A 26,856-nucleotide genomic window follows, 5' to 3' on the forward strand; every position below is an offset into this window, starting at 1 on the left:
ACTAGTGAAATAGAAACTATAAAGGATTTATTTTTCTATTCATGAGAATAAAAACTGTTTCAAAATTCTTGAAGTTTTCTTTCCTTTACTATTTCTCATACTCAGCCAAATTTCTTAAATCTTGGTTACTTCTGTAGTCCTGAGCTGTAAGTGACCTATTTTTGACTGTAGCTATATTCTCCCAAAGTTTGTTTTACATTCAACACTTTTGATATTTTCACACCATTTTAGCTCAAAGTTGGCAGAAGTAGTGATGATCACACACTATTCTATCTTAGAACTAGAATTTTACAAAAGAAAAAAATATACAAACTTCCTATTTCTCTGATGTACAAAAAAAGAATTGGTGGTATGGTAAACAGATGTTAAGACTACAGTTGACAGAAAACTGTATTTATGTATTGTAATTCACCCATTTAAATAAGTTTAATAACTTCTCCCTGGGCATGATAACATCAATTTATTTCTATATTAAATTCCAATGTATCAACTGAGCAGAGGATATGAGGTAGAGAGGACTCACAAAATAATACAATGTCAACATTGTTGGTAAACTCAACAGCACAGGATGACATCAGGTATGACATCAGGTCCCAGAATAGTTCCAGAGTCCAACAAGCAAAGACATTGGGATTATAGCTATGTTAATCATACAATTTATTACCTAAACCAGGACACTTTTAAGATGAAACACTGTGAATTACACTAGACAGCAAGGGAATCCTAGACTCTACTATGCAGAGCAAACAGTATGTATGTATGGTATTCTTAACAACAGGCAAAGAAAAGAAAGGTAAATGTTATTATAAAGGAGTCACAATCTAAATCCACCAAATTCAGCTACTCAGAAAGAGCTGATGATCATAGCAACAAGGGTGTTTCCTGAAAGACATTGGTCTACTTTGATGTCTGACTGAAATCTCAACTGCCTTGTAACTCAGCCTTTCGACTAGCTGGCATGGTACTCCCTGGAGCTTAAAGACCCTGGACCAAGAGTGGCATTGTCTTGGAAGAAATAGGTATATGTTTTCAATTCTAAGTTTAGTGTCTTTTGGGTTTAAATAAAAAGTCATAAATTCTAAGCCAGTTTTTTCCCAAGAGAAACAATAGAACTGAAATAAGTAACATGTTACTATAGAGAAAAATGGATTTAATGTTACATAAATTTGGGAAATTATGGATTAAACAAAATAATACTGGTGACTGCAGAACATTACAGTCCCTAACATGCAAAATTCACTGACTCTCCAAGAATTAGCAGTAGTGAGCATTTTTTCCACCAAATATGGTTAGTTGTCTTAAATAAAAGTTCTTCCTACCAGAGCTTGAGGTAGGGTTTCTAATGCAAGTGATTTACTGAGAAAATGTTTTGGAAGCAAAGTACAGTTTCAGCTCCAGATTTGCTTTATTTTGATACCCCAGAAGAGCACAAAATATACCACAAAAATAGTCTCACTCTGTGGCAAGGCAGCCCGCATTTTTGTACCCTTTAGCCAATCATTGGCTATGTGTAACCTGGATTGTGAGTGTGGGCAAGATGCTACCTTCTATGTCAGATGGCTAGTGTTTAATAAGAGGGTAATTCTCCAGAAAAAAAGGGCAGTGATGAGCTATTAGCAGCCAACCTTCACAGCAGCTGGGAGATGACTGCACCTGACAGTAAAGGTGAACTAGTCAGAGCAGCCATCCTCTGACCAGATAATTATGGTTTTCACACAGTATATAATGAGAAAAGTGTTCTATTAACACACTGAAAAGAACACTTCTCGGAGAAGACCATGCATCACTCAGTTTCTGTATCTATTTTGCACTCTGTTATGCTAAGCTCTGGAAAATCCACTTACATACTGGCAGGGAGACCTCGACCTCTTCATCATCAGATAGCCCATAAATAAAACCACATGCATCTTGGACACTGGCAGCAAATCATATAGAAAACTAACCTCAATTTGTAAAAGCCAAATTTTCAGGTAATACAGAATCATCCGTATTTGGATATTTTTCATTGAAAGAGGCAATGGAAATCTCAAAAATTCCAGAACAGCTTTTAGATTGGAGATTTTAGGAAGACAGAATGTCACATATTTCAACATATGAACAATTAAATTACTGTTTGCAATAACACCACCAAAAAATAGATTTATTCTCAAAGAGAATAATATATTTATAATCTAAGAAATATTTTCAATTCTAACCTAGCTTATAACCTGATAACATATTTATCAAGTGAAATTTTCAAAATAGTATTTCAATTTTTATCACATTTACCATATCTACAATTCAAAGTCCAATGTTAAACCACACAAAATTTCTAGAACACAGATGTGATTATTGAATCAGAAGATATCAAATCCAGAATTAATATTATTGTTAGTTGTATGAATAATAAAAATAATGTTTAGTATAAACCTAATTCTGTAATTTTAAAAGACTATCAATAATAAGAAATAAACAATTACAAAATAGGGAAATTATCTGAACACATACTTCATCAAAGAAGACAGACATAGAGCAAATAAGCATATTGGGAAAATGGTCAATAACATTAGTCATTAGAAAAACATCATTTACAACCACAATGAAATACCATTCCACTCCTACTATACTAGCTAACATTTTATTGATAACAACAATAACAATAATAATTAACAAGATCAAGAGCTGGTGAAAATGTGGATCTGTTGAGAACATGGAGCAACTGGAACTCTAATAAATTGTTGGCGGAAATGCAAAATGTTACAGCACCTTCAAAAAAGAGTGGTAGCTTCTTATAAATTTAAATATGTACTTACCATATAACCCAGACATCTAACTCCTAGGAATTAACCCAGTGTAATAAAAACTTATGTTCACAAAAAATTGAATGCAAAAATTTGTAATATCTTTATTCACAATCACCAAAATCTAGGAAAAACAAAAATTTCCAAAGGAGAGTGGTTGAATAATAAACAATGGAATATCATCCAGCAACACCAAGCTAAAAATGGCTGCTACACATGATCACGTGGGTGAAACTTAAATGCACAATACTAAGTGAAAAAGCCAAAACCACAATGCTATGTGCTATATGATTCCATCTAAATAAAAATCTGGAAAAGACAAAATCCTAGGAATAGAAAACAGATCAAAGATTGCCAGAGGCTAGACTGGAGAGAAGAGTTGACTAAAGCAGACTTATGAAAAGTTTATGGATTGATGAAAAACTTCTATATCTTAATGAGTTTGTGAGGACCTGGAAAGCATTATGCTGAGTGAAATAAGCCAGTGGGAGAAGGAGAAGTACCACATGATTTCAGTTATATGTGGAATCTAAGGAACAAAGTGAACTAACAAGCAAAATCGTGACAGAAACATAGAGAGCAGGCTGACAGCTGTGGGGTGGGGGTAGTGTTGGTAGGGGGACATGAAAAAAGAAAAAGAGAACAAACTCATGGATACCAACAACAGCGTGATGACTGAGACAGGGTGGGGTGGGGAAAGGTGGAGGAGGTTAGAGGGGGGACAAAGGGTGATGGAGAATTGACTTTGGATGATGAACACACAATACACTGTACAGATGATGTGTTGTAGAATTGTGTGCTTGAAACATGTATAATTTTGTTAACCAGTGTCACCGTAATAAATTCAATTAAAAAAATCTGTCAAAACTCACAGAGTAGAACTCTAAAAGGGATAAATTTTGTGTATTTAAAGTGCGCCTTAAAAATAGTGAAATAGTAATATTACCTATTTAATAAAGTGATCTTTAAATATTAATATGGTTTAATTAACATCATTTTGATGCTCTATCTTGAAAGGAAACAATATGCCACTTTCCATACTATCTCATTCATCAGAAAGCTCATCACCTTCTTAAGATGAGCCTGGGAGGGCTCTTTCAAATCATATTGGTTTGGTTAGCCAGCTTTTAATCTTTAGAAGTGCAGCCAGTTTTTTAAGAATGTATTTTGATCTACATTTTCTTACTGATATATTCATTATTTTTAAACCATAATATGATACAATTGAATATAACCTAGATATTTTGTCATATTTAAATGACTTTTCTTACTGAAAATTGTTCTTTTAATTAAAAAATGTTTGTTAAGCTTTGTTTATTAAGAAATCTGTCTGTACTGGAAGACCAAAAAACAGTATATAATTATTTCAAGTATTTCTATACCAATTAATTAAATCTTGACAAATAGCAATTATGTTTAAAGTCTGATGTTAGTATTTTCACTGTTTTCATAAACCTCATCAAAATCTTTCTATTTGCAAAGAAATAAAAGAACCCAAAATGGCTACTTGTGTAAAATTCAGCTTGAGCACCCTCAAATATCTTTGTCAGTAGGACTCTGTGTGAAAGAGAAATGGTAGAAATGTCCCCAGAGCGTGGTTCACAGCCCTCTAGTATTCTGTCCTGGTTTTAGAAATGAGAAATCTTGTCATCTTATCATAGAGTCCCAGAAAATTGTAGCAAACTTTATCTGCTAAGTGAACCTTAACAACCCCAACTTTAACTTCAAGAAAATTACCCTTGGAAACATTTCACAGTCCTGCAGGTTGCTGAGGATATAAAAATGTTTCCCTCTCCAAGAGTTATTAACCCTCACAGCACATTCCCTGAGACCTTAACAGTAGCACTTCAAAACATTCAATTATAATAATCACTTTTTATTTCTTTTATAAAACTAGTTTCTCCAGATTTTACATAGCAAAACAAACTCAGGTCAAAAAACATTAACAATTTGTTCACTTTGTGGCTGCCTAGTTCTCAACATGAAATTGCTGCTTTATTGACACCGTGGAGTACACATCAACCCTCAGGAAATGTTTTACAGGGAATATTTTGGATTTTTTAAAAAATGTGATTTGGAAAATGTTCTCAGAATATTGTGAATTTATACAGAAGTAAAGATAAAAATGTCTCCCCAGAAGGCTAGAGTTCTTTAAAACCAGTTCCCCTCAAATTGCCTTTACTGGAAGGTTGTGTTTTTAAATTTTAAGTTTGAACATTTGGGAACCTGTTCTATATACTAAGAATCAGCAACAGTCTCTACAGATGCCCTATCTAACTTGCAAGAGGCTGAAGCATATTATTGGACTTTAGGAAACACAAAGTATCCTCCCTCATCCAATACCCACAAGGATAATGAAATCCAGATTAGAGACACACTATTTGTGTGACACACTAATATGTCACACTATTCCAACCTTTCTTTCAATGAATTCCCTGCACCCTGTAACCCAGGCAACTGAAAAACTTCCCTTTCACACACCCTGCTTGGCTATCTGTGCTTTTGCTCAAACAGTTTGTCTACACTGAACGTCCTTCCTCCCTGTCTCCCTGTGCCTGAATCTTAGTCATTCTGCCGAGGTCATTTCTGATGTACCTGCCTCCGTGGAGGTTTCCTTGACCACCCAAAACTGTAGTAATTAATCAGATCCTTCCTTCCCTGGAACTCCGAGAACACTTCATTTAGACCTAATGATAAAGTTACTTTATATTGTAATAGGACTATTAATATATGTGTGTTATATCCATTACTTGCTTATACTATCTTAAGGGTCACAATTTTTTTCTGATTTATTTTTAATCCTCTCCCTCAGCCATGCTATGCTTAGCACATATCAAACTCTCAATAAATATTTGATCAACTGGAGCAAGGAAGGATAACATTTCTCAGTCCATTTCTAGTTCAAATAAAAATGAGCTTGAGTAGTATGTATATTCTGAGTAATCATTTTTTAAAACCTTTCTTCTACTGTTTCAAAGAAAATTTATTGCTGCTCTAAAGAACAAAGAGAGACTCACTAAAGACATGGAACAAAGAAACTACCATTTGTAATAACACTACCTCTATACAGTTGACCCTTCAGCAATGCTGGTTTGAACTGCATGAGTCCACTTATACTTTTTTTTTTTTCAATTGATGGGCACAATTCAAATCCATGCTTCCCAGTGTCAACTCCACAGTTGGGAATCTGAGGATACCAGGGCCATGGATGTTTGATGGTACAGGAAGTCAGCTCCCCTAACTTCCTTGTTGTTCACATGGGTCAAAAGCATATATATATATGAGTATATATATACATGTATATATATACACACTCATAAATACTTTTATTTATTCTTCATCACTTTATGAACTGGCATTGTGAATGTATGTTCTGTCTTCAAGAAAGACAAAACCTATCGGCTTGTTTAAACTTGGGTCAGAATAGTAATAATAAAGTATAATAAGAGCCCTGCTAGGCATAAAAGCACAGGTATTTTGAAAACACACAGCAGGGCTTTGTGTTTTCACAACTTTAAGTGACAAGAAAATTTTTCCAATGAAGCAGAAATACAAGCTGTGTCTTCAAAAATAAAAACACATTTGCGAGGCAAAAACTGAGAGTAAGAAAGGCTGTGTAGTTTACAAACATCTAGCATTGAGATGGGGTATAAGTTCTTCAGAGTCTGCAAATATGTCCGCCTGCAGAGAGGTACCAAAGATAAGACGGTGAAACTATCCGAAACAGCCTAGTGCCATTTGGGATGATGGAGATGATGGGGAGAACTTTCCATTAATATTCCTCTTTCCATTGCCCTCCTTCCCCAGCATGTGGGCACATCTTCAAGTCATTTTCGGCTGACACTATTCAACAAGCTATCTGACACTTGCTTTATGGTCCAGCAAGTGGTTTATTTTGATGAAAATTCTATATACTTGTGCATTCTGCAGTGGTTGGGGATAGTGTTCTATAAATATTAACTCAATTAGGTTAACATTGTTCACATTTTCTATAAATTTTATAACTGATTAGATGCTTGTTCTCAAAATTACTGAGAAAGTTGTTGCACGTCTTCAACTGTGATTGTAAATTTGCCTATTTCTCCTTTTCGATTTATTTCTCCTGTTTTCCCTTTGTATATTTTGTATTTAATAATTAGTTGGATATACATTTAGAATCATTAGGTCTTCCTGCTGAATTGTCCCATTTGCCACTTTATTGTCCCTCATTATCTCTGAAAATTCTTTTTCAGTTAAAGTCTACTTTATCAAACATGAATATAGTGACATACGGGCTTTTCTACCCTTTTATCTTAATGTGTGTAAATATATACATATTGCCCCATGCTTTTAGCTAGGTTTCCTTTCAACCTGAAATTTTCATTTACTATTTTCTATAGTATAGGTCTTTTGGCAATGAATTCTCTCATTTTTACCATCACTTAAAATGTCTCTATCTGGTTTCAATGATGTTTTCCATGAATATAGAATTCTAAATTAGCAGATATTTGCCCCAGAACTTTAAATATAGAATTATATTGTGATTTTTGGCTTCTGTAGTTTGTGTTTAGAAAGCAACCTTCAACCTTTTGACTGCTCCCTGAACATATTGTGTCTTTTTTTCCTGGCTACGTTTAAGACTATGATGTGCCTAAGTGTGGCTTTCTTTGGATTGACCCTGTTTGGTGTTGACTTAATTTCCTGAATGTATAGGTGAAATTTTTAATAATTATCACATCTTCTGACCTGCTGTCTCCTGTCCTTTTGAATCTCTCTCACCCAAATGTTAAGTGATTTGACAATGTTTACATCTCCCATGCTCAGTTCTGATGCTTTTTAGGTCTTTGTTTTCTCACTGGACTTCAGATCAAATAATATTTTTAGTTCACTAAGTATTTATTTTGTCACATTCTGTTGTTGTTAACCAGTCCAGGTAATTTTTCATTTCAGATACACTCTTCACTTCAGTGTCATCAAGTTCTTTTTATTTTTTATTTTGTAAATTTCAATACTGATAAATTTTCATCATTCTTCCATTTTTCCATTGTTTTCTTTATTTTTATAATGTATTTATGATCTTTATTTCAAATTACTTGTCTGCTTATTGCAACATTTGTATCATGTGAGTTTCTGCTTCATTAAATAGTTTTTCTCTCCATTATATGGGTCAAATTTTTCTGCAATGATCTATATCTCATAATTTTGATTTTATGCCATAAATTCAGTATTTTAAATTGTCAGATACTTTGATATATATTTTCCCCCAGAGAAGGCATGTCCTTATTCTCATTGGCAGGTAGCATGAGGGGTTGATCACTGTGATGTTACCAGGAATTAGCTGTGTTGTTTGCTTTGCAGCTTTATTTAGTATCATTTTTACTTCAATTTAAAATGTCTTGGGGACAAGAACACTGTTGTGTTTATCACTGGTTCATCTTGCCAGAGACCTGTGTGTTAAACATCGTGACTCTGTGGGAGGGTCTCTGCCTTTCAACCTACAGCCTCTCGAACTGTCACACAAGCAGTCCTTAAAGGAAAACTCACGGTGAGAAGTGGAGGCACACAGTAGGGAGGATAGGACTCACAAGAGTCCAGTGGGTCACCTGGCCAGTATGTTCATAAAACATCACCATTTTTTTCTTACACATATATGGTTGGCCAAAAAGTCTGTTTAGTTTTTTCCCATAAATAAAAGATACATTTTTTCTTTTCACCAATAACTTTATTGATTTGGATATTTTGAGTATATTGGCTATCTCTGCATGGTACAATATTCATTGTTCTCAATTAAGTCTTGATTTGATCGCTATCAACTTCAACTGGTCTACCTGACTGTGGAGCCTCATCCAGTGAGAAATCTCCAGCATGAAACTTTGCAAACCAATTTAACAATTCGATCACGTCATAGTACCTCCTCTATACACTGCACAACTCTTTTTTTGTGTGTTTCAGTGGCATTTTTACCTTTCTTGAAATAATAAAGCATAATATGCCAAAAATATTGCCTATTTTCTTTCATCTTCAATATTTAAATGGCTACACAAAAATTCTCCAATTTTGATAAGTTTTTTAAATGCATGCTGAAATGACAGCTGTCACAATACAATGTAACAAAACTTTTCAAATGAAGTTAAAGACAACTAAGTGCTACAAGAGCCACCTTACGAAAAAAACAAATGAAATTTTTGGCCAAATATATATATGTTATTATAAAAATGTTAAAATATAACATTTTGGCCAAATATAAAAATGTTATTAGTGGCCATATATAGTGGTATATATGATATATATATAGTGGTATATATGATATCATATATACCACTATATATATATCATATATACCACTATATATGGCCACTAATAACATTTTTGAAAAAAGAAACAACTCTATAATTTCAAATTCAAGGTATACTTACCATTTTAAGAGGTCATTCCAAGAAGTCAAGTACATTTAATCATGTGTACAAAGGGATAAAGAGAAGTGGCTATATTTATTACAGTAAAAGGGACTTTTTGAAAGCTATTGAATTAGGGATACAAATGGACCAAATTCCAGATGAACTGTGTAACTAAAATATTGATTTTCTTATAAAACTGAAAAAATAGTATATTTGCTTTCTTTTCCAAGATTTCTGTATGTCAGTTTGTACACATACATATTGTCAAGCCAACTCCATTCCCTCAAATAACTAAGTTATTAATGAAATGATAACTTTCATTGGAGTTATGCTAGGGCATTTCTTTTCCAGGCTTAAGATTTTCATTCTTCAAAAGAACCAAATCCTTTCCCATATGTCTGTATCAGGAGTTATATTTTAAATTTATTTTTAAAATGATATTTTTCTTTGAATTTTTATTAAATTAGATTTAATTTCAAGAAACTGAGGAAGCAGTCAAATAGCCCTTCCTTTTTCAGGGGAGATTTATATAAGTTGCCTTTTTTATTCTGAAATTTAAAATAAAAATTTTCACTAAAATTTTTAAAATCCTTCAGGTAGTTTGAACAAACCTCTTTAAAAAGTACAATACAAAAAAACTTGTTTCTAAATGTGCATAGAAATATATAGCTAGGGGAAATAGAGATTCTTTTATTAAGTTTATCATCCTGGCCACTGAAAAATCAAATATATGACTCAAGACATAAATTTAGGAAAGAAATTCTCCTTAAACTTATTTGGTTTAAGTTCTTATTATTTCCCATGAATCACTTTGAAGAATGTAAGTATTAACTTAGTACTTGATAGAAAATAAAATAATGGTTGATTGGCAAAATCAGTATGATAAAATGATATTGAAGAAAAAGTTCACAGTATGACTATCAAACAAGTTCATTTTTTTATCATCAGTAAGTTCACAATTTGATCTGAATATATTGATTGTCAGTATAGACTCTTTGATCTATATCAAAATAGTATTAAATAATAGTATACATAATATTCACTTTTTACATTGTACTTTTTTATTTATATACTCATATTTCAATTGACTATGAAAATTTACAAAAATATTGACTAGTTGACTTAGATAAACAGTGCATTCCATTCTTGCTTCTTAATCCAAAGGAATAAGATTACAGCACAGAAGAAACATCAAGATATTTCACATTTTTAATTCTAAGGCGTGACTCTGAAAATCTAATGACAGCCAGCCATCTAATGATAACGATACTACTAAGTGGATACTTTAACTTAGAAATTTAAAGGTAATATGAGAGAGAAATTGTTTCTTTTCCCCATAATTTATAAAGAATCTTGTCCTTATGATTTAAATTTTTAAAATTTTAAATATATATTGCAGTAAATGAATGTTTTCTCATGTAAAGTAATCAAAGTGCTATAAGAATCTAAGAATGTCACACCACTTGTCAATACGTACAAAGTCTTTTCCTTTGAAGATGATCCAAGGAAAGTTTTGTGCTAATGTCTAGCCACTCTTCCAATGTTAATATGATCTGTTAAAATAAATCCTGGAACTGTGTTTCCCAAACACAGTTACCTATTATACATATTGTGTTATCTATTATATATATTATGCATAATTTTACCTTAGACCTTCTGCACTATACAGTTTAATTCTATGCTACTTCTTAGCATTTTGAGGCTACAGACATCCTATGCAAACATGGTAGAATGGAAATTATACTAACTAAGGTGTAATTAGGTGTGCCATTTAACTTCCTAATGTGTTTTTTATTATCTGTAAATAAGAGGGCTTACTGAGCTGAAAAATGTCTATGGGAATGAGTTTTTCTGGCTCTCCCTGAAGAAATTTGTGTTATCCTCCTGCTGGCTGAAGGTTTCCCATCCATAAAATAATTTCTTACTTTTGGTCCAACATCTGATATTACGGTTTCACTCTCCATCAGCCTTTCTACATTTATGTTAACTTTTATATCTTTGTCTGGAGACAAGTTTTCCACTGATTCCCACTCCAAAATCCTTTCCTTCCCAAGCATTTGGTAAGTTTTAATGTTCTCTACTGACCTTGGGAAGAAAGGCACAAAGCATAGCTATCTGAAAGCTCTACTTCTGCCACATTTTCCCACTCGCTCTCTCCCCAAGGAAACAAACACATCGTTCTTTGTCCCTGCCACGCTCCACCCCTAAACCCTGCTATCTCATTGAACAATTCTCTTCTCATCCTCCCAAAAGAAGCCCAGTTTTAGTTTCAGGAATATGCATATTTTTCTGTTGTATTCTCATAATTTTGTTAAAATCTGATCATTGCTCCTCTCAATTTTCATCTTTCTAACCTCTATTTTATTTTTCATATAATTAAGGACATTTCTCATTCCTTCTTTTTTAGAGTTGCAGTTTCATTACATAGTTTCTGATATGCAGTTATGAGAACTAAAAACATCATTTGTTCCTTATGGTTTCTTTTCCTTTGAAAAAAATAAATTTATATGCCCTTCTTAAATATGACCAATACTGATAAATTAAAATATGAATATATCACTTACCTTAATTGGGACTTTAAAAAATGATCCAAATATCAGTACCTTTCTAAGACACTGTTGTGAAACAAATATACTACATAGTGAAACTAGTGCACTAATAGTTCAAGATTTGCAAATTTAGGTAAATGAAGTATTTTACATCCTATCTAGCATACTTTATTTTTGCAAATGATTTTTGAACACTTAAGCACTGACCAGGAAATATTATTTCATGAAGTGAGTCAGTACTCTAAAATAAAACATACAATAAGCTTCGTTGTCAACAGAATGTAATCTAGAAATGATGCATTGAAATATGAACCAGTGGGTGGGATTAAAAGAGCCACAATTCATTGTCTTAGGCAGATTCGTTAAGATTTGCAACGTGCACCTTCGATGTCACCATACAAATACAATGCCTTTCTTTTTGGCTCAGAAAGAAACAGGTATAAAGTCACAGTATAAAGATTGCATAGACATCTTTAAAAGCGTTTAAACTGTCCCTACAAAGCTGCTCTACCGGATATAGATTGAACGAATTCATTATTAAAAGAAGGATCAAAACAGGCTGCAATTATGCCCAGTTAATCCCCTCAAAACAGTCTGGTATTTCTGCACCAGAATAATTATTTGCACAGGAGAGAAAATAACAAGTATATAGGACAAATTAAAACTTTACTTCAGATGCTACCTAAATTGTCATGTGCATTTTACACTGTTCTTTCCATGACCAGCAATACAATCAAATAAGATTTTTCATGTCTAAGTAAAATATTTTAATATTATTTACTCCCCAAATGGCTGAAAATGGTTATAGCATTTCACACATTTTCCTCTTGTATATTATCACATACATTTGAGCACTCTCAAAGGATGTCTTTACATACCCAAGGACTAAAAGGTGAGCAAATACATCAAGCCTCCTTAGAATTTCCGGAAGCTGCACCTGAATGCATGTGCAAACATACATCAACTGACCACTGCTGTGTACAAACTGCTTGTTTAGGCTTTTTTAAATACGACGATCACATGTTTAAATGTCATGCTGGGATTTAGTTAACTAAGGTGGTGGCAGGTTCTTAAGATGGAGAATTTATTTATTATATTGAAATTTTCCAAATGTAAGACTGAAAAGGGAAAAAATATGTCAACTTTTATTTATCTCCTATATAAATATAGGCAATTTAGTTCTTCCCCAAAATACAGGCGGATTAGATGAGTTAGACAGTAGTCAATTCATTTTGCATAGGAATGGCTCATTAAAAAAAGGGGCCCTGCATTTGTATTAAGCTCTGATTGGACAGAGCACAAAATGAATTTACAGTGTCACTCAGAGATGTAGCAGGACTAATGAGGGAGGAATGGCGCAGCACAGGGTGGGTAAATCTGTAGTGTGTTCATTCATTCCTTCAGCTGGTACCGCTCATGAAACTGAGGTGTCCCTCATTATGCATGTGTCCCCGGGGCATTCTTTAATATTTTAATAAATAACAACATCAGCCCAACAAGAAATTAATGAATAGTATCATTAATAATGAGCTGGAGTCTTGTAGTGATAGGACAGATATTAAATTGAACCACTGTGGTGCTATCTCTAGAGACTTGGGATATTTCCAGTGGCAAACAAGGCGTCTGAATGAAGCAACCACCGCTCTGTGCCAACAGCTTTTACAACAGGTTGGGAGTAATAAAAGAGGATTTTCTGCACGATAAAGTTAAGCCCTAGAAAATCTGCTGGTGTAGATCGGTGTGAAAAGTACTGCCAAACATGATCCTTAATTAAACTTTAATTAAGATAAAGCTTTTCTTTTTTTCTCTTCCAAGAAAAGTAGCAGCCAAATGGGCCCGGACTATTTTCTACCAAAATCTAACTTAAAATCATTTTGTTTTATACCACAAAAATTACGCTCAAATAATATTAAGGTGTTGACTTCAATACTCCAAATGAGGAATAGTAGTGATGCCATAATTGTCCACCACAATATCTGGAGCTGTATGAACAATGAAGGGTTCTTTCTCTCAATTTCTTACTTTCTATTATTTTCACATTTAAACCACTTTACAATTTTTTAAATTTTCTTTCATACTGAGAATGTTTTACATTGAAAACAAATAAATGGGTTTATAACTTTTCAATTAATCTTGAGTCTCAGATTATATTCAGATTGTATATAATTCTCATAACTTTAATAATTCTCATCACTTAAAAAACTGCTTCATACACTGAAAAAATTATTTAGCATTCATCCTTTTTATTGTATGACACATGGCAGCCAGTTTCAATAATGTTAAAATTCTTTTCCTGTATTTTTATAAACTTAAATTGTATAATTTGGTTTCTGCTTTCCAACGGAAGTGCAAATTGTGCAGACCTGTGTTATGCTGATGAAAAATATATTAGAAATAATGTCAGTATTATTTTATTCAAATAATTTGCATATAGTACTGAATGCTATTGTTCTAAAGTTTCTATTTTTTACCTTAATATTTTCATATTGTAAAATATTAAAATAAGTGATTTTAAAATAATTTTTATGTAAATTTGAAATTTCTTTTAACACAAAAAACCTACATTTGATATTTTAATAGGAGGAAAAGTGATTGAAAAGTATATACACTGTGGCAATTACCATGCTTTTTATTTGTATGCAATTATATGCCTTATTACTTGGTGACAGATTTTAAGTAGTTTCTCTCTCTAGTAGACAATTTTCATATTTATAAGAATTCTAATATGAAATGGTTTGAATATAATTTATGTAAGTTTTATTATATATTTGTAATTTATCACTAATTTTATGCTGTATGAAATTGATAACAATCACTTATTTAAAGAATATTTTTCAGATATTGTAGAGCCCAATTTTTTAAGTAGGAACATGCCCAATTCTATAACTAGGATCTCAGTGAAAGCCTTTGACTACCACAAATATGAGCAATCCAAAACTAATGAAAAACTGCCTCTACAAAAATTTTTAATGAAGATTTATATTTAATTCTGACTATCTTCTTCATTTTTGTCCCTTTTGTCATTGTGCCCACAGAGTCACTAGTAAAGTTAAGGAAATAAACATGCCTCCAGGTTCTAAATAGTTTATCAATTAGGATTCATTAGCTCATTATCCATAAGGGGAGCTATAATAAATATACATTTTTATGGTATTAAGTCATCAAAAATAGTCTAAGACTGATGGAGAAGTTCTTGTCAAATTTGACAGATAAGAACGATAATGATAGAGCTCAAAGTGTTAAGTAGAGTATGTTGTTAGGTGTCTCGTATATGCTTGTACATAGTACTGAAAAGATATTGTTGAGAGGAAGATGAGTTTATGATTCCAGATGAAGAGTTGGGACTCTGAACTTAGCAAAAAGACATCTATGGTCTTTTCTTTAATGTGTCTTATTTAAAAAAATTTTTTTCTGTGTCCTGTTTTATTTGATTCTGAATCAAGTTAAATAGATCTCCTTTTTGCAACATGAATACACAGATCTTAGTCAAATAAACATGTAAAATAGTTCTACTCTAGACAAATCTGAGCCATTTCCAAATGACAAATTATATCTTTTCTCCTCAAGAAGCTTAGCTTTTCACATTGAGTTCCATCAAATGTTCTATCAATGGAACTTTTTGACCTCACAACTGGTTAATGTAATCAACCATTTATTAAAAGCAAGAAATTAGATGTCATTATAGTTGAAATAACACAGTGTCACTGTTGTCATAACAGATAACAAGAGCATATTCTCATTGTGCCATTGAGACTCTAACATTTATTCCATAGGCTCATAAAGTGTAACCTTAGCATATATTATATGTATTATTTGTGTTATTTTGGTCTCCATCTTGATGCCAGTAATTCACATGGGTCACAAATGGACCCTTTTACGCATGAAAAACTCTAAGTACAAGGGTGTTTACCACAGAATTTTTTATAATGAAAAAAATCGGGACTATCCACAAATTACAACAACAGGAGCTCTTAAGTGGAATATACAAAAGACTATCGAGTAGCAATTTAATTGTACAAGTAAAAATTTAAAAATCTATTTAATAAAGTGATAAATGCTTATGATATAAGGTAATTTTAAAATTAAATTTAAAAATTGTAAATAAAGATAAAAACATGTATAAGAATATTCATAGAAGCATTGTTCACAATAGCAAAACCTTAGAAGTCCACATGTTCATCAGAGGAGGATACATATATAAATTTGTGTAATATCAATTAGAATATGATATAGTAGTCAAAAGACAGCTAGTGGTATGAAACAATATTGTTGAATCTGAACACCTATTAAGTAAAAAAAGTCTAAAACAATTAGTGCAGCATGATACCCTTTGTATGAGTCTAAAAATACACAACCACACACATACATATCACATAAATGCAACAAACATATATAAAAAGGAAAACAAGGTAATTATAAGTAGGAGTTCTGGGTGATAGGATTGGAGAGACCTTATATGCAATAGTTTTTGTTAAAGTTCAAATTGAATGGTAGATTCATCAGTATTTATTACATTAAAAAAACAGATTGATGATGATTATGATGATGATGATGATGGTGAAGAAGTTAGAAAGACAGACAGTGGTAGATAGGTGATATATACATCGACAGAAAAATGGGATTAATGATTAGGCATCATCATTGGAGATTATGATTACTCCATTTCTATGTTCTTGAACCCAGAGAAAGAAGATGAAGGTGGTTAGAATAAAAATTTCAACTAGACAGACTTAAGTTTGAGTCCCAACTTAACCAATTAATAGCATTTGAACAGAAGAAGAATTATATAAACTCTTTAAGCCTTGGATTCCTCATATGTAATTAGGGTCAATTAGTAGTATCCTTCATACTGCTGTACAGCTTTCCATATACAAAACACAGAAGTGCCTGGCATATAGTGTGTTTTCAAAATAAATGTTAAGGTCATTAAAATAGAGAAAGTCTAGAACAAAATACTTCAAATTCTTGATATTGTCATATTTAAATAGCATGATAAGAAAGTTGTTTTTTTTTCTTTTCAATATGTGCTCTTTTTGCTCTAATGAATATGCATTATAGAAGCCTGAACACAGAACCCCTATCACCAAAGGATTACAATAGAACAGTACATTAAAAGGAACTTATGCCAAGAGATAAATGAGTGAAGAAAGCAGTCACAATTCAGACTTCAGGGGGGATGCACAAACAAATCCCTGATTAGAGCAGTTTGGGAATGTTCACAAAAGTGAGTTGTGGAGAAAGAGTATAATATCCACTACTGGGAATTTAGCCAAAGAAACCTGAAACACTGATTCAAAAGAACATAAGCACCCCTATGTTCATTGCAGCGTTATTTACAATCACCAAGATATGAAATCAGCCTGTGTTCATCAGTAGATGAATGGATAAAATGACTATGGGATATTTACACAATGGAATACTACTCAGCCATAAAAAGAAGAAAAATTTATCCTTTCCAACTGTATGAATGGACCTGGAGAACATTATGTAAGTGAAATAAGCCAGTCAGAGAAAGACAAATACCATATGATTTCACTCATATGTGGAATATAACGAACAAACTAAACCAACAAGCAAAATAGAGACAGATGTACAGATAGAGAGCAGGCTGACAACTCTGGAGGACAGGAGGTTAGGTGGTGGAGGGATCGAGCAAAAAGGAAAAAAAAACTCATGGACACAGACAACAGTGTGGACACGGTGGGCATGGGAGGGATTAAGGGAATAAATGGTGATGGAAACAATACAATAAAAAAAGAGTACAATATTATCAACAGAGTAAAGAAGGCCTTGCATCCTAGGCAGACACAGTGATGTGAAGAAACGGTATAAGGAGTAATGTGTCGTTACATTTTTTTTTTTAATGAGTAAACCATTTGGTTCAGAAAATGGTTTGTAGAAAAAAACAGAGGCAGTATAAATAGAAAGACGTATTTTAGTGAGTCTTAATTTCTAATTCTAAGAGTTTTTACTTTGCCTTGTATACATAGGAACTATGGAAGATTGTTGAACTAACTTATAAAAAAGTTTAGAAAGATTCAACTCTTGGATGTTGTGCTAGTTTGAGCTTCTCCAAAAGCAAATGATGAGATAAAGCTGGGTAGTTCATTTGAAAGAAATCTTAAGAAGCACCAGTGAAGGGAGAGAAAGTGGGACAGGGAAGGGAGAAAAGCATTAAAGGTTTGTTAAGAAGTGATCTGTCACTGGCAACTGGAGCTCAGCATCACTGGGTACCCTGTGAAAAACCATGTGGAACACATCTCATAGTTATCTCACCCAAAGATGGGAAGACTGGAGCATTTATCCATCCACTCTGATCCCTTGCTGATTGAAGGTTGCCCCTGAGGGTAATAATTCCCAGCATTTTCAGTGTGCCCCACCTGTGGTCAAGCAAGTTCCTGGGATGGCAGAGGAAGCCCTCAGGTAGAGATGGCGAGGGCCCCAGGCACTTGAGCATGTCTCAGTCAACCACATAGAGTAGTAAAGGCAGGAAGGTCAAGGGGAAATGGGACCAAAAACCATCAACAGTTGTATCAAAAAGTAAAAAAACAAAAAATGGGAGAAAACATTTATGATAATGTTAAGCATTTGGAAATCTGTGTTAAAAAAAAAAAAAAAACTTTAAAATGACCATATTCTGTGCCTTAAACTCCACTTTTAACATCTATTCTAAGAAAATAATTGCAAATAAAGATTGTTCAAGGGCACTAATCAAAGCCCTATTTATATTGCTGGATTTAGATTGGAGGAAATTTCTGCACAAAGGCATGGGTGATGATGATGATGATGATGGTGGTGGTGGTGGTGGTGGTGGTGGTAGAAGGTGATGATAAAGATAAAATAATAGTAAAAGTAGCAAACATTTACTGAGTGATACAAGGGCACCAGGCATGACTCAAAGTGTCTCATGCTGTGATTACAAAATCACTTTTTTCATAACAATTTTGTGGTATTAGTTTCACCATTTTATGGATGAAGAAACTGGCACAGAAGGATTAAGTACCTTATTCAAAACTTTTACACTATGAAAGAGGCAGAGTCTAGAATCAAACAAACATTTTGATTTTAAAATATAGATTATAAAACAATGGAAACGAAGATTTTCAAAGAAATTGTGGTCATGTGAAAGGTACTTATAATGTTAAATAAAACTATAGAATATAAAATTGTGTACACACAAATATGAACTTTGGTTTTAACATTTTGAGCTGAGCCTATACCGATTTCTCTCTAATGACAGTTACATAGAAATACTGGCTAATGTGTAGTAACTTAAAAATTAATCAAAAGAGAAATGCCTGAGTGTCAAGAAGAAGAGGAAACTTAAAGTAGAATAGTATTATTACTCACCAATATTGTAGGAACATAGGTGAAATTTCTCCAAAATTTAGAACCTGTAAATTAGAAAATGTGGTTTTAATGCTCCATAAAACTTAAAAACAACAACAAACCTAACAGGTCTGGAAAGACTAGAGCCTTAGCTTTGCCCAAAACTTCAAAACTTCTAGGGAGAAAAAACAAAACACAGTCATCTATGAGGAGAAATCAAAAACACGAGATGGTAAAAAACAAATATGTAGTAAAACTCTATCTTCATTTATTCATTCAACAAACATTTACAATGTAAAATAAAACAATTATAATACCTTATTGTTTGGTGGGATTAAAAATAAGATGAAACTCAAAAATGAGACAATAGTATAATGAAAATGAAAACAGTTTCAAAGTATGCTGTTCATTACATAGTATTAAGAAAATAGACATGCTTATGGACTTACTAGGGAACAATACCATGCCTGCTGACATTCAAGGGTAACCACTAAAAGAAAAAAATAATGAAACAATAACTTCCAAAACAGTAAAGGAAAAAGTCTCGGGACAGGTTGGGGGTTAAGGGGGTGCAAGACAAGTCAGTACTGCAATAAAGGACAATAAAAGAGAAATAAGTAAAAGAAAAACATTGTAAATGAAACTAATAAAACCACAATTCATATACATGAGTTACCCTAATAAAGGTAAAAAATTAAACTTTCCTTTTAAGACAAAGTTTCTAAGGTTCAATTTTAATGATCTGTCCACATGCTCTTTATAAGAGACACGCCCAAAACCAGGCAAATACTAACCCAAAGCATCTGGTATGATAATATGAGTATCAGGCAAATTAGGCTTTAAGGCAAACGTGATTTAAAATAGAAGAAAGTAATTCAATTATAATAAAATTAATATATCTTCTAGAAGGTATATTAATGCTAAACTTCTTTGGTTTTTTGTGTTTTTTTATTTATTTATTTTTATTCAGTTACAATTGTCTGAATTTTCTCCCCTTCCCTCCACCCCACCCCAGCCAGTCCCACCCCCCTCTCCCACCTCTACCCTCCCCCTTGATTTTGTCCTTGTGTCCTTTATAGTAGCTCCTATAGCCACTATCCCCTCCCCACTTCCCTCTGGCTATTGTTAGATTGTTCTTAATTTCAATGTCTCTGGTTATATTTTGTTTCCTTTTTTCTTTTGTTGATTATGTTCCAGTTAAAGGTGAGATCATATGGTATTTGTCCCTCACCGCCTGGCTTATTTCACTTAGCATAATGCTCTCCAGTTCCATCCATGCCATTGCAAAGGGTATAAGCTCCTTCTTTCTCTCTGCTGCATAGAATTCCATTGTGTAAATGTACCATAATTTTTGGATCCACTCATTTGCTGATGGGCACTTATGTTACTTCCAGTACTTGGCTATTGTAAATTGTGCTGCTATGAACATTGGGGTGCACAGGTTCTTTTGGATGGGTTTTTCAGGGTTCTTAGGGTATAATACCAGCAGCAGAATTGCTGGGTCAAAGGCAGTTCCATTTTTAGTTTTCTGAGGAAATTCCATACTGTTTTCCACAGTGGCCTCCCTAGTCTGCATTCCCAACAACAGTGCACTAGGGTTCCCTTTTCTCCACATCCTCTCCAACATTGGTTTGTGGATTTGTTTATGTTGGCCACTCTAACTGGTGTGAGATGGTATCTCATTGTGGTTTTAATTTGCATCTCTCTGATGGCTAGTGATGCTGAGCTTCTTTTCATATGTCTCTGGGCCCTCTGTATGTCTTCCTTGGAGAAGTGTCTGTTCAAGTCCTTTGCCCATTTTTTAATTGGGTTGTTTGTCTTCCTGGAGTAGACTTGTGTGAGTTCTTTATATATTTTGGAGATCAGGCCCTTGTCTGAGGTATCATTGGCAAATATGTTTTCCCATACTGTTGGTTCTCTGTATTTTAATGCTGTTTTCTTTAGCCCTGCAGAAGCTTTTTATTTTGATGAGGTCCCATTTGTTTATTCTTTTCTTTATGTCCCTTGCTTTAGGGGACGTGTCTGTGAGGATGTTGCTGCATGGAATGTCTGAGATCTTCCTGCCAATGTTTTCCTCAAGGACTTTTATGGTGTTACAACTTATATTTAAGTCTTTTATCCATCTTGAATTTATTTTTGTGTATGGTGTAAGCTGGTGATCAAGTTTCATTTTTTTGCATGTAGCTGTCCAGATCTCCCAACACCATTTGTTGAAGAGGCTATTTTTGCTCCATTTTATGCTCCTGCCTCCTTTGTCAAATATTAATTGACCATAAAGACTTGGGTTTATTTCTGGGCTCTCTGTTCTGTTCCATTGGCCTATGTGCCTGTTTTTATCCCAGTAACAGGCTGTTTTGATTACAGTGGCCTTGTAGTACAGTTTGACATCAGGTATTGTGATCCCTCCTGCTTTGTTCTTTTCCCTCAAAATTGCTGCAGCTATTCGGGGTTGTTTATGGTTCCATATAAATTTTTGAAATGTTTGTTCTGTATCTGTGAAATATGTCATAGGTACTTTAATAGGGATTGCATTGAATCTATAAATCGCTTTGGGTAGTATGGCCATTTTGATGATGTTAATTCTTCCAATCCATGTAATGCTAAACTTCTTTCAACTTAAAATATATAGCCTCAACACATGTAAGAAAAATAACTATTATTATGAATTTTTAACATATATAATCAATAATAGGGGAAGATTTTAACTTAATCACTTTAAGGAACTGATTGAATGAGCATAAAAATACTTGTAAAATTTGCATACTATAATAACTAAGTTACATTTAGGAAGATGCCAGTGAGAATAATAAATTATCACATTTTTGACCAAGAAACATAATGTAGATCAGTGGTTTGCTCTGCCAAAATAAATAAATAAAGCCTCAGTTACAGTACCTTTTATAGGAGAGAGGACCCCCCAAAAACTGGAATTTACTTATACTATTCTCACCTGTCTGAACTACAGTCACCTTCAAAGTCTCTCCATTTTATGCAATACACCATCGACATTTTTCCTACTTCTCAAAATAGTTTTGAAGTCATCAATTTTGATGCATTTTAGTGCTTCTGCTGTTTTTTTGTTTCACCTCTTTCACATCAGTCAAATGTTTCCCTTTCAGGAAATTTTTCATCCAGGGAAACAAAAAAGTCACTGGGGGTGTGAGATCTCGTTACTAGGTAAGGTGGGGCATGAGGGTCATGCAATTTTTAGTCAAAAACTGCTGAACACTCAGTGCGGTGTGAGCAGGTGTGCTTATAAATCACTGGTCATGAAATTGGCAAACTCACTGAAAGAATCTTCAAAAAAAATCCACTGATGCCAAATGCAGCCTCTCACAATAGTGCCAGCTGGTACACTGATACAGATAGGTTCCTAGAACACTCACCTAGCAGGGGAAGCCTGTACTACAAAGGGCCCACCCTGCAAAAGATAATCCTGCTTTGGGGGGTCTCCCCTCACATAAACATTACTTTCTTATGTTTTCTGGATGAGTTTGGGTAGTCCTTATCTTAGCCAATAGTTCATTGGATGGTTAAATTTATGCACTTGGTGAAGCACTTTATTTACAAAGGCATTTCATTAATTCTGATGTAATATATTAAAAACAAGGATAAAGTAATGAAACTTTTGTGATTCAATTCAACTTTACTAAATTTGTTGTAAAATTCCCTTGTTAAAGCAAGCAACAGAATGATATACGAGGTCTATGCAGAAGTTATCCAGCCATGTAATATGAAAAATAGAGGCATTTATTACAGAAGATACAAGAAACACTGTACATAGGATAATGACACCTCAGTCCCCTTCAAAGTAGATGTGTTGGGACTTCACACAGTTCTCCCAGTCCCCATCAGCTGCCCCATTTATTTTCCTGAATCTCACCAATGGCCTGAAATCTCTTCCCTTTCAAAGGTGATTTTAGTTTTGGGAAAATCCAGAAGTCGCAAGGTGCCAAAATGGACTGTAGGTGGGCTGAGTCACCTGGGTGACTTGATGTTTCACCAAAAACCTCTACACCAGATGTAATGCATGAGCAGGCACATTGTTGTGATGAAGTTGCCAATCACCAGTTTCTCATAGCTGCAACCTTCTGAGTCATCCAAATAGTTTTCAATGAGGAATGTTCACGTTTAACACAAAATTTCATGCAGATTCATTGCTCTACTTGCTTAGTCATTTTGAATGTGATGGCCACACAGTACACATGCTCACTCAATGGGGTCTACCGCCCCCACTGACTAGTACAGTGAAGCCATCATTGTTCACACATGTGCATTCCAGTCTACTTGCCTCAGCTATCAGGTTACATCCATGGTGCACAAACCACTGTCATTATGTTAACAATGGCTGGACATTTTCCAGACCGACCTTGTATACTTCTGTTTTTTAAGTAATTTTGTGTGTACATACACATTGTAAAAATAGTTCTTTAAAAGTATGTTGATGTATATGGTAGTAAATATAGTGGTATTTATAAGCACTTATATATATGCATGGGTTATCTCTAGAAAATATATAATAAATTTGCAGAAATGATTATGCCTGCAAGGATACTAACTGCATGGGGGACAGACTTTAAGAGGGTGGTGGATGTTCACAACATGCTTTATGTTCATTGGAAACACTTGCATGTTTTACTTATTTACTTAAATCAATAAAAGGTACTTTCAAAATTCATGTATTAAGTGAAATGTTAGTGACATTAACTAATTTGTATAGCTTAATATTCTTTTCTGAAAACAAATACCAGTATATATACAACAGGATTTCAATTGATGTAAAAATTATGTGTAATTAAAGCAATAGCCCTGGCCAGTGTGGCTCAGTAGATTGAGTGCCAGGCTGTGAACCAAAGGGTCGCCGGTTTGATTATCAGTCAGGGCACTTGCCTGGGTTGCAGGCCATGTCCCTAGTGAGGAGCATGTGAGAGGCAACCACATGCTGATGTTTCTCTCCCTGTCTTTCTCTCTTCCTTCCCCTCTCTAAAAAAAATGCAAATATATTAACAGTAGTATACTCTGGGTGATGAAACACTGGATTGTGTTACTCTTTAATTTTTTCCGAATGTTTATGCAGTTAACATTGAGCATGTAATTTTTAAAAATCAACAAGAAAAAACATTTTAGTACTTATATAATTATGAGCTTGAATATTAATAATAAAATTGAAAGAGAAAAGACACATAGGAAATAAGTCTAAATGGAACTTTTAACTGTTTGGATATTGGCAGATAATGATGAGAAAGGATTTAAAAGTTTTGAGGTTTGGCTTGGCTTGACAAATGGTATTTATTAACAGGGACAGAGAAAAGAAGGGGGAAAAGAAAGGGAAAAGAATATATTTGAGTTTAAAATGATGACAAGACACAAAGGAGAAACGCCCAACAACTTTTGTTTTTTAGCATTTTAAGAATAAATTTTACAATAAAACTTCCAAGAAGGTTAATGAGCAGTTCTTTAGGTTTCAACACCAATTATTAACTAAACCTATTCTACTTCTACAGGCTTAATCTAAGGCAGCAATAACAATTGATAGTAAAATAGTGAAATAAATGGTTAGGAAATTATAATCTGATTTATTTTATTTTATCTCATTCACATTATGAAGTAGAAAAGCCAATTATTATGAAATTTATTTTACCAGTGAGGGAAACTGAGGTTCCTGAAGTAGTAGTTTGCCCTAGGGACTAAAATTTAGGTCTTCTGATTCTCTGTTCAGACTTGTAGGTGAGGTCTATGTGAGGTCAGGACCATCCAACCAGACAAAAGAAGATACATCCCAAATGACAGATAGTCATGTGTATTTTAAATTAGAACCTTTGTACAACATTATTTTTACCTTTCTACTTACTTTAGTTCAGCAATTTTATTGTTGAATTTTTCCTTCTGTGTTTCAAAATATTTCTTATATTTAATTTTTAATAATTCTTATATGTAGTTTTAATAAGATAAAATAATTCTTATATATTTAATTCTTACATGTTTTACTGTATTAGCTAATTCAGTTATTCTGAAAATGCTCTACAAACTTCAGAACAAAAATATGGGGCATTTGGAAGGAAAACTTCATTATTTTTATGTTTGATTATCTCATCTATTTTAGCCATGAGCATAGTCTCAACATTCTTGAAATAGAAAGATTAACTCTCATTTGCATCTGTTTTACAACAGCGTAACTGAATCAGTGTGGAGTAGTAAGTGTGTTGGGAACCACCCTGCCTGGTTTCAGAGGCTGTAACCCCCCATGGTTAAGGCTGAGTCAGAGTTGAGACCATAAGCCACTAAGGAGACAAAGCTTATCTCCCTGGCAGGTGTGCCACCTCTGCCCACTTCACCCTGCTTGGCCCTGAGCTTGGCCAGTTAGCCAATGATGGGTAAGAATCCTCAAAGAAGGATCAACCTAAGACAGGCATGGTCACGGAAGAGGCCTGCAGGGAAGGACTCGGGGGGCTGTGGAAAAAGGGGGTGATGGACCCTCACCCCTCGGCTTTGAAATAGCATGAGTCCTCATTCTGTCTGCAAGAAGTCCCCTAATCTCTTGGCTGCTTTACTTCCCTTGCCTGACTTAAGCCTGAAGCAATAACAGAGGGCAGTGCAGTCCTGTGCTGGGAGGGGCGGATTCCCTGGGGAATCAGGCCTAAGAAAAATACATACATTCCTGTGAAACCTACTTAATTTGTACCCTCAGCTTAAAAGATAAGGGTCCAGACCTGAGATGAGTCTGGTGCCTAAAGTTTTATGGCCCTCTAACTAATTGGCTGTAACTCAGAATAAGCCCTCAAAGTTCTCTGTAAATCATGTATTGTTTAACCCTTACTGGTTGACAATGATTGATGAGCTTTATCTGTATTCTTATGTGAATGAACCTAATAAAAGCCCATAGAGAGAAAGACTCTGGGCCCTTACCCTTTGAGAGAGGCGGCTACCTTTCCTCCCCAAGCAGGTCATGTCTTGGTAGTCTTTTTCTTCATCTGTGGCGGACTGGGGGGCTGTGTTAAAGCCCCCCAACATAAGTGTATAATTGTGCCCATGTTATATAATTGTTCACATAAAATGGATGTCAATACCATTATTTCTAGAAAAATTAAAGATGAAAATGCCCATTTTGTAAATAGCAACATAGTTTTGCAGCATTGTCAGTGGACGGGGGGCTTGTTACCATTCCTCCTCAAATAAACAGATCAGTTTAAGTGACATCGTGGAAAAGTATCTAATAGGTTTGACCTTAGTGTCGCCACAGTGGTCTCTGAAGGCTTTCCTTAGTTATGCACAATGAAAATACATCAAATGTAAAAAGAAAAGCCCATTTAGTGAATCCATTGTCTACCATTTGACTAACTATGACCTCTTTGAACCATGAGTGATGGTCTTTTACCTCCTGCTGGGGTCTGAATATTTGTGGTCCCCCAAAATTCATATGTTGAAACTCTAACCCCCCAAAGTGGTGGTATTACAAGATGGGGCCTTTGGGATGTGATTAAGCTGAAGGACTGGTATTAGTACACCAACTAAAGAAATTCTAGAGAGCTAGCTCACCCCTTCCACCAGGTCAGGACATAGCAAGAAGGCAAAGGCACCACTTATGAACCAGAAAGTGGACCCTCACTAGACATAGAATCTGCCTGACCCTTGATCTTAGAGTTGCAAGCCTCCAGAACTATGAGAAATAAACTTCTGTGTTTATAAGTCACTCAGTCTCTGATATTTTGTTACAGCAACCCAAATGGACTAAGACACTCCCTTATAGTCAAGAGCATATTTTCTGGGCAAGATTATTTGTGCTTTCTGAGTCCACAGACGGGTTAAAAACTAGTTTGTTGA

This window comes from Desmodus rotundus, chromosome 2 (assembly GCF_022682495.2).
Source record: "Desmodus rotundus isolate HL8 chromosome 2, HLdesRot8A.1, whole genome shotgun sequence".
In the NCBI taxonomy this organism is placed as follows: Eukaryota; Metazoa; Chordata; class Mammalia; order Chiroptera; family Phyllostomidae; genus Desmodus; species Desmodus rotundus.